The sequence below is a fragment of the Rattus norvegicus genome, chromosome 6 (assembly GCF_021556685.1).
Source record: "Rattus norvegicus strain SHRSP/BbbUtx chromosome 6, alternate assembly SHRSP_T2T, whole genome shotgun sequence".
Lineage (NCBI taxonomy): Eukaryota > Metazoa > Chordata > Mammalia > Rodentia > Muridae > Rattus > Rattus norvegicus.
In genome coordinates this window covers 8,816,765-8,827,728 of record NC_141539.1, presented here as the reverse complement: position 1 = coordinate 8,827,728, position 10,964 = coordinate 8,816,765, and positions in this window count along the sequence as shown.

The window sequence follows — 10,964 nt, the reverse complement described above, 5'->3', positions numbered from 1 at the left end:
TTCCCCGGGGGTCCTCCACTGTCCTCCCAATTCCCCACCCTCATTCACCTGACTTGAGGCTCCTGAACCATACAGAACTGTAAATCCTCAAATACAAAGCCTGAGAATACTCATCACAGGCCTACAACAGCAGGACCATCAAGATTAAACCCTCTTCAAATACCCACTAAAACAAGAACATCCAGGGACCAAAGCCAACCAAAATGTCCTTGAAAGAAAACAATCAACAATCAGTGTCAGGGCAGTATGACACCTCTAAAGCACAACTACTCTACTACAAGTCCTGGATATCCTAACACAAATGAAACACAAGAAAATGACCTTAACTACAATCTTATACTGATTATTAGAGGCCTTAAAGAGGAAACAAATAAATCCCTTCTGACATATAGAAAAATACAATTAAACAGGTGAAAAAAATAAATAAAATTGCAGAAGACCTGAAAGTAGAAATAGAAGTAATAAAGTAAACAGAATCTGGGCTGAAGAGATCGGTCAGTGGTTAAGAGCAAAAACTGACTATTCTTCCAGAGGTCCTGAGTTGCATTCACACCAACCACATGGTATCTTATAACCATCTTTGATAGGATCTGGTGCCCTCATATGGTGTGTCTGAAGACGGCTACAGTGTACTCACATATGCAAAATAAATAAACCATATTTTAAAAAAAGAATAGAATCAGTGGTTCTCCCTTTTTAACTTGTTGTATCACTGTCTCTTCAAAAATAAACAAACAAACAAAAAACACAAAGAGGAAATTCTGGAGCTTGGAAACCTAAGGAAAATAACAAGAACTGCAGACAAAAGCACCAGCAACAGAATACAGGAAATAGAAGTAAGAATCTCAGGCATAGAAGATGCAATGGAAGAAATCGTCAAAGAAAATGTCAATTCTAAAAATTTCCTGACACAGAACATTCAGGAAATATGGGATACCATAAGAAGACATAATCTAAGAATAATAGGAATAGAAGAAGGTAAAGAATCTTTGCTCTAAGGCCCAGAAATATTCTCAACAAAGTTATAGAACAAAACTTTCCCAACCTAAAGAAAGTTATGCCCATATCATACAAGAAGCTTTTAGAACACCAAATAGATTTGATCAGAAAAGAAAATCCTCCTGCCACATTAATAATTACAACTTAAAATCTATAGAACAAAAAAATATTAAAAACAGCAAAAAAAAAGTCAGGTAACATACAAAGGCAGATCTATCAGAATTATACCTGACTTCTGAACAGAGAGTTTGAAGGCTATGAACAGATATCTTGCAACCTGTAAAAAACCAAATGTGCCAACCTAGACTACTATACCCAACAAACTCTCAATCACCATAGATAGAGAAAAAAAGTAATTTCAAGACAAATCCAAATTCAATTTCTATCTACAAATCCAGTCATACAGGAAATACTAGAAGGAAAAGTACAACCCAAGAAAAATAACTACATTCAATATAACACAGGACATAAATAATTCCATGTGAGCAAACCAAGAAAAGCATACATACAAACATGCACACACAGATACACAAATACACACACTCAGATGTACACTCAGAAAGACACACAAACACACACACAAACACATATTAACACCACCAACATCAAAGTACCTGCAAATAACAATCACTGGTAATTAATATCTCTCAATTTCAATGGACCCAGTTTCCCAATAAAAGGCAGAGGCTAACAGAATGGATGTGAAAACAGAGTCCATCATGCTGGTGCACACAAGAAAAAAAATCTACTAATAAAGATAATCAGATGCGATGGCTGGAAAAAAGTTTTCTAACCAAATGGACTCAAGAACAAGCTGAAATATCAATTCTAATATCTATTAAAATAGACTTTCAACCAAAATCAATTGAAAGAGATAGGGAAGGACACTTCATTTTCATCAAAAGAAAAATAATCTACCAAAGTGATATATCAATTCTGAGCATATATGTCCCAAACACAAGGGCACCACATGTGTTAAATACACATTGCTAAAGCTTAAATCTCACATTGAACTCCACACATTAACAGTGGAAGACTTTAACACACCACTCTCACCAATTGACAGGTCATCCAGACAAAAACTAAACAGAGAATTAATGAATCTAATAGATATTATAATCAAATGGATCTAACAAGCATTGGTAGAATACTTTGCCCAAGCACAAAAAATATACCTTCTTCTCAGGACCTTAAGGATCCTTCTCCAAAAGTGACCAGTCACAAAGCAAGCCTCAAAGATGCAATGAAGTTGAAATAAGGCCTAGTATCTTAGACCATTATAGATTACAGCTGGTCTTCAACAACAATAAAAACACTGAAAAGCCTACACACTCATGGAAATCAAGTAACTTTCTACTCAATGATCTCTGTGTCTGGGAAGCAATAAATAAGGAAATTAAAGACTTTCTAGGATTTAATGAAATTGAAGGAAAAACATACCCAAATATATCAGACTAAAAGAAAAAAGTGCTAAGAGTAAAATTCATAACAATAAGTTATAAAGAAAGAAATTAAAAAGTTCAAATATGAACAATTTAAACATACACCTGAAAGCTCTAGAAAAAAATAGTAGGAAAGGAAAGACAAAGAAAGAAAAAAATAAAAGAAAGAAGGAAAGAAACAAACAGTCCAAAGAGGAGTAGAGGGCAGGAAATAATTGAAATCAGGGCTGAAATCAATCAGTAAGAAGTAAAGAAAACAGAACAGAGACTCAACAAAATCAAGAGCTGGTTCTTTGAGAAAATCATCAAGATAGACAAATCCTTAGTGAAAAAACCAAGAGACAGAGAGAGAGTATCCAAAAAAAGTAAAATCAGTAATGAAAAGGGAGATGTATCAGGTTTCAGCAACAAAACTTGTAGAATCTTTAGGTCTTACTTCAAAGCCTGTACTCCACAAAATTTGAAAATCTTAATGAACTTGACTTTTTAACAGGTACCACTTACCAAAGTTAAATCAAGATCAGGTAAACTATTTAAAAAGCCCCATAACTACTAAAGAAATAGAAACAGTCATTAAAGGTTTGAAAACCAAAACCAACCAACCAAACAAACAAACAAAAACAGGGCCAGATGGTTTTATTAAACAATTCTACCAGACTAATACCACTGCTCCTCAAACTATTCCACAAGGTAGAAACAGAAGGAGCACTGCCAAACTCAATCTATGAAGCCACAGCCACCCTGATACCTAAACAACTCAAGAGTCAACAAAGAGAACTTCAATCTGATTCTCTTATAATAATTGATGGGAAAATACTCAATAAAATCCTCATAAACCAAATCCCTGAATACATCAAAGACATTATTCATCAAGATCAAACAGCCAGGCTGGAGAGATGACTTAGCCATTAAAGGCTAGGCTCACAAGCCAAAATAGAACATCAAACCTGTTTCATCCCATGGATGCAGGAATAGTTTAATATACAAAAATTCATTAATCTACTATATTGAAAAAAAACAAAGAAAGAAATCACATGATTATCCCATTAGATTTTGAAAAAGCCTTTGATACAATTCAACACCTGTTCACAATAAAGGTATTAGAGAAATTTGGGATACAAGGAGCATAGGTAAGCATAATATAAGCAATATAAAGCAAGCCAATAGCCAATATAAAACTAATGGAGTGAAACTTAAATTATTTCCATTAAAATCAAGGACAAGACCAAGGTCTCTCTCTCTCTCTCTCTCTCTCTCTCTCTCTCTCTCTCTCTCTCTCTCTCTCTCTAGTATAGTTCTAGCCAGAGAAATAAGACAAGTAAAAGAGATCAAGGGGATACCACTTGGAAAGAAGGAAGTCAAATACCACTATATGTGAATAGGATGGTATACATAAGGAACCCTATAAATTCTACCAGTGAAATCCTACAGCTGATAAACACCTTCAAAAAAGTGGCTGGATACAAGATTAACTAAAAAATAAAAATCAGTAGCCCTCCTTTATACAAATGGTAAACAGGCCATGAAAGAAATTAGCGAAACATTTATTTTTATAATTGGAACAAATTATATCTCGGTGTAACTCTAATTAAGCAAGTGAAAATCTGTATGAAAGAACTTCAAGTCCCTCAAGAAAGAAATTGATGAAGGTATCAGAAGATAGAAAGATCTCCTATGCTCATGGATAGGTAGGATTAAAATAGTGAAAATAGCCATCTTACCAAAAGTAATTTACACATGCATTGTAATCCCTATCAGAATTCCAACTCAATTTTTTATAGACATTGAAAAAAATTCTCAATTTCATATGGAAAATTGAAAAACATAGGATAGCCAAAGTAATCCTGAACAATAATAAAACTTTGATAGGAATCACCATTCCTGACCTTAAGCTGTACTATAGATCAATAATAAAATCTACATGATATTGGTAAAGAAATAGACTATAGAATTGAAGACCTAAAAATAAACCCACATAGCTATGAACATGTGATTTTTGTATGAAGCAAAAACCATACCGTGGAAAAATGAAAGCATATTCAACAAATGGGGATGACTCACAGGATGAGTATATGTAGAATGAAAATAGACCCATATTTTTCACACTGCACAAAACTCAAATCTAAGTGGAACAAGTACTTCAACCTAAAACTGGATACACTAAATCTTATTGAAGAAAAGTCAGAAATACCCTGAAATACATTAATACACCAAATAATTTCCTACATATTACACCAATTGATCAAGCTCTAAGATAAACAATTGACAAATGGGACTTCATGAAATTGCAAAGACCACTATCAATAGCATGAATTGGCAACATATATATTAGGAAAGTAACTGTACCACCCCTATATTTGATTGATGACTAATATCCAAAACTTTCAAAGAACTCAAGAATTTAGACTCCAACAACTCAATAACCCAATTACAAAGTGGGGTACAGAAGTCAACAGAGAATTATAAACAGGAATTTTGAATGTCTGAGAGTCACTTAAAGAAATATTCAGGCCGCCCTCATGAAGAGCTCAAAGGCAACACCCCAGGAGTGAACTTGAGTCGCAGGACCACAGGTAAGACCAACTATTCTGCTGCAAGTGACCTGCCTGGTGGTCTCAGGACACACAGAGGCAAAATTCCTCTGGGACCGGACAATTCTGGTCTTTAGCTGGAAGTCCAATCTCGCTGATCCTGGCCCGCAGCTCACTGCTCCCAAACCCCTTGGGAGAGAGAGTTCACCACTCAGACAGGTGGGCACTCCTGAGACTGCAAAGTGGGAGAGACCACCAATACTGCCCACCCCTGCCCACATCCCTGGCACAAGAGAAAACAGTATACAGCCTCTGGGAACCGGAAGATAGGGGCACTGGAACTACAGATCCCCTGTGCTCCAGACACCACCCGGACCTGAAGGGATGCAGTCAACAGTTCTCTGCACCCAAATCCCATGGGAGGGAAAGCTAAACCTTCAGAAGGGCAGACACGCCTGGGAAGCCAGAAGACACTACACTCTGCCCACATTTCTGACTCCAGAGGAAAACACCAAAAGCCACCTGGGACCCAAGTGCACAGAGGCTCCCAGAAAGGCAGCACAGGCCCCCCTGGTTGCAGACCTCATGGAGAGCTCAAAAGCAGCCCCCCAAAAGCGACTTGGGCCGCGGAACCACAGGTAAGACCAACTTTTCTGCTCCAAACGACCTGCCTGGTGGACTCAGGACACAGACCCACAGGAACAGCTAAAGACCAGAAGACAGGAAAGACTAAACGCCTGAAAGCAGAACACTCTGTTCCCATAACTGGCTGAAAGAAAACAGGAAAACAGGTCTACAGCACTCCTGACACACAATTTTGTAGGACAGTCTAGCCACTGTCAGAAATAGCAGAACAAAGTAACACCAGAGACAATCTGATGGCGAGAGGCAAGCACAGGAACCCAAGCAACAGAAACCAAGACTACATGGCATCATCGGACCCCAATTCTTCCACCAAAGCAAGCACAAAATATCCAAACACACCAGAAAAGCAAGGTCTAGATTTAAAATCATATTTGATCATGATGCTGGAGGACTTCAAGAAAGATATGAAGAACTACCTTAGAGAAATGCAGGAAAACATAAATAAACAAGTAGAAGCCCATAGAGAGGAATCACAAAAATCCCTGAAAGAATTCCAGGAAAAAGCAAAGAGATGAAGGAATTAAAAATGAAAATAGAAAAAATACAGAAAGAACACAGGGAAACAACCCTGGATATAGAAAACCAAAGGAAGAGACAAGTAGCCGTAGATACAAGCATCACCAACAGAATACAAGAGATAGAAGAGAGAAGCTCAGGAGCAGAAGAGTCCATAGAAATCATCGACACAACTGTCAAAGAAAAAGTAAAATGGAAAAAGCTACTGGTCCAAAACATACAGGAAATCCAGGACTCAATGAGAAGATCAAACCTAAGGATAATAGGTATAGAAGAGAGTGAAGACTCCCAGCTCAAAGGTCCAGTAAATATCTTCAACAAAATCATAGAGGAAAACTTCCTTAACCTAAAGAATGAGATGCCCATAAACATACAAGAAGCCTACAGAACTCCAAATAGATTGGGCCAGAAAAGAAACTCCTCCCGTCACATAATAGTCAAAACACCAAATGCACAAAATAAAGAAAAAGTATTAAAAGCAGTAAGGGAAAAAGTTCAAGTAACATATAAAGGCAGACCTATCAGAATCACACCAGACTTCTCACCCGAGACTATGAAAGCCAGAGGATCCTGGACAGATGTCATACAGACCCTAAGAGAACACAAATGCCAGCCCAGGTTACTGTATCCTGCAAAACTCTCAATTAACATAGATGGAGAAACCAAGATATTCCATGACAAAACCAAATTCACACAACATCTTCTCCAAATCCAGCCCTACAAAGTACAATAAAGGGTAAAGTCCAACATAAGGAGGCAAGCTACACCTTAGAAAAAAAGAAACTAATCGTCTTGACAACAAAACAAAGAGAAGAAAAGCACACAAACATAATCTCACATCCAAATATGAATATAATAGGAAGCAATAATCACTATTCCTTAATATCTCTCAACATCAATGGTCTCAACTCAGCAATGAAAAGACATAGATTAACAAACTGGATACGCAATGAGGACCATGCATTCTGCTGCCTACAGGAAATAAACCTAAGATACAAAGAAAAACACTCCCTCAGAGTGAAAGGCTGGAAAACAATTTTCTAAGCAAATGGTCAGAAGAAGCAAGCTGGAATAGCCATTCTAATATCAAATAAAATCGATTTTCAACCAAAAGTCATCAAAAAAGATAAAGAAGGACACATTATATTCATCAAAGGAAAAATCCACCAAGATGAACTCTCAATCCTAAATATCTATGCCCCAAATACAAGGACACCTACATATATAAAAGAAACCTTACTAAAGCTCAAATCACATTGCACCTTACACATTAATAGTAGGAGATTTCAACACCCTACTCTCATCAATGAACAGATCATGGAAAGAGGAATTAAACAGAGACATAGACAGACTAAGAGAAGTCATGAACCAAATGGACTTAACAGATATTTATAGAACATTCCATCCTAAAGCAAAAGGATATACATTCTTCTCACCACCTCATGAAACTTTCTCCAGAACTGACCACATAATTCATCATAAAACAGATACAGAAAGATAGAAATAATACCATGTGTCCAATCAGACCACCACAGGATAAAGCTGGTCTTCAATAACAATAAGGAAGAATGCCCACATATACATGGAAGTTGAACAATGTACTACTCAATGATAACCTGGTCAAGAAAGAAATAAAGAAAAAAAATTAAAGACTTCTTAGAATTTAATGAAAATGAAGGTACAATGTACCCAATCTTATGGGACACAATGAAAGTTGTGTTAAGAGGAAAACTCATAGCTCTGAGTGCCTGCAGAAAGAAACAAGAGAGAGCATGTGTAAGCAGCTTGACAGCACACCGAGAAGCTCTAGAACAAAAAGAAGCAAATACACCCAGAAGGAGTAGACGGCAGGAAATAATCAAACTCAGAGCTGAAATCAACCAAGTAGAAACAAAAAGGACCATAGAAAGAATCAACAGAACCAAAAGTTGGTTCTTTGAGAAAATCAACAAGATAGATAAACCCTTAGCCAGACTAACGAGAGGACACAGGGAGTGTGTCCAAATTAACAAAATCTGAAATGAAAAGGAGACATAACTACAGAATCAGAGGAAATTAAAAAAATCACCAGATCCTACTAAAAAAGCCTATATTTAACAAAACTTGAAAATCTGCAGGAAATGGACAATTTCCTAGACAGACACCAGGTACTGAAGTTATGAAGTTAAATCAGGAACAGATAAACCATTTAAACAACCCCATAACACCTAATGAAATAGAAGCAGTCATTAAATGTATCAAACCAAAACGAGCCCAGGTCCAGACTGGTTTAGTGCAGAATTCTATCAGATCTTCATAGAAGACCTCATGCCAATAATATCCAAACTATTCCACAAAATTGACACAGATGGAGCACTACAGAATTCTTCTATGAAGCCAGAATAACTCTTATACCTAAACCACACAAAGACCCAACAAAGAAAGAGAACTTCAGACAAATTTCCCTTATGAATATCAATGCAAAAATATTCAATAAAATTCTGGCAAACCGAATTCAAGAGCACATCAAAAGACTAATTCACCATGATCAAATGGGCTTCATACCAGGCATGTAGGGATGGTTTAATATATAGATATCCATCAATGTGATCCATTACATAAACAAAACGATAGAACAAAACCACATGATCATTTCATTAGATGCTGAGAAAGCCTTTGATAACATTCAAAACCCCATCATGATAAAGGTCCTGGAAAGAATAGGAATTCAAGGCCCATACCTAAACATAGTAAAAGCCATATACAGCAAACAAGTTGCTAACATTAAACTAAATGGATTGAAACTTGAAGCAATCCCACTAAAATCAGAGACTTGACAAGGCTGCCCACTCTCTCCCTACTTATTCAATATAGTTCTTGAAGTTCTAGCCAGACCAATCAGACAACCAAAGGAGATCAAGGGGATACAGATTGGTATTGAAGAAGTCAAAATACCACTATTTGCAGATGATATGATAGTATATTTAAGTGATCCCAAAAGTTCCACCAGAGAACTACTAAAGCTGATAAACAACTTCAGCAAAGTGGCTGGGTATAAAATTAACTCAAATAAATCAGTAGCCTTCCTCTACACAAAAGAGAAATGAGCCGAGAAAGAAATTAGGGAAATGACACCCTTCATAATATTCCCAAATAATATAAAATACCTCGGTGTGACTTTAACCAAGAAAGTAAAATGTCTGTACAATAAGAAATTCAAGCCTCTGAATAAAGAAATTGAAGAAGACCTCAGAAAATGGAAAGATCTCTCAAGCTTATGGATTGGCAGGATTAATACAGTAAAAATGGCCATTTTACCAAAAGCAATCTACAGATTCAATGCAATCCCCATCAAAATACCAATCCAATTCTTCAGAGAGTTAGACAGAACAATTAGCAAATTCACCTGGAATAACAAAAAGCCAGGATAGCTAAAACTATCCTCAACAATAAAAAGGACTTCTGGGGGAATCACTATTCCTGAACTCAAGCAGTATTACAAAGCAATAGTGATAAAAACTGCATGGTATTGGTACAGAGACGGACAGATAGACCAGTGGAATAGAATTGAAGACCCAGAAATGAACCCACACACCTATGGGCATTTGATTTTTGACAAAGGAGCCAAAACCATCAAATGGAAAAAAGATAGCATTTCCAGAAAATGGTGCAGGTTCAACAGGAGGTCAACATGTAGAAGATTGCAGATTGACCCATGCTTATCACCCTGTACAAAGCTTAAGTCCAAGTGGATCAAGGACCTCTACATCAAACCAGATACTCTCAAATTAATAGAAGAAAATATGCGGAAGCATCTCAAACACATAGGCACTAGAGAAAACTTCCTGAACAAAACACCAATGGCTTATGCTCTAAGATCAAGAATCGACAAATGGGATCTCATAAAACTGCAAAGCTTCTGTAAGGCAAAGGACACTGTGGTTAGGACAACACGGCAACCAACAGATTGGGAAAAGATCTTTACCAATCCTACAACAGATAGAGGGCTTATATCCAAAATATACAAAGAACTCAAGAAATTAGAATGCAGGGAGACAAAAACCGTATAAAAATGGGGTTTAGAGCTAAACAAAGAATTCACAGGTGAGGAATGCTGAAGGCCTGAGAAACACCTAAAGAAATGTTCAACATCTTTAGTCATAAGGGAAATGCAAATCAAAACAACACTGAGATTTCACCTCACACCAGTGAGAATGGCTAAGATCAAAAACTCAGGTGACAGCAAATGCTGGTGAGTATATGGGGAAAGAGGATCACTCCTCCTTTGCTGGTGGAACTGCAAATTGGTACAACCATTCTGGAAATCAGACTGTAGGTTCCTCAGAAATTTGGACATTGAACTACCTGAGGACCCAGCTATCCCTCTCTTGGGTATATACCCAAAAGATGCCCCAACATATAACAAAGACACATACTCCACTATGTTCATAACAGCCTTATTTATAATAGCCAGAAGCTGGAAATAACCCAGATGCCCTTCAACAGAGGAATGGATACAGAAAATGTGGTACATCAACACAATGGAATATTATTCAGCTATCAAAAACAATGACTTTATGAAATTCATACGCAAATGAATAGAACTGGAAAATATCATCCTGAGTGAGTTAACCCAATCACAGAAAAACACACATGGTATGCACTCATTTATAAGTGGATATTAGCCCAAATGCCTGAATTGCCCTAGATGCACAGAACACATGAAACTCAAGAAAGATGACCAAAATGTGAATGCTTCACTCCTTCAAAAGGGGAAGAAGAATACCCTTGGCAGGGAATAGGGAGCCAAAGTTTAAAACAGAGGCAGAAGGAACACCCATTCAGAGCCTGC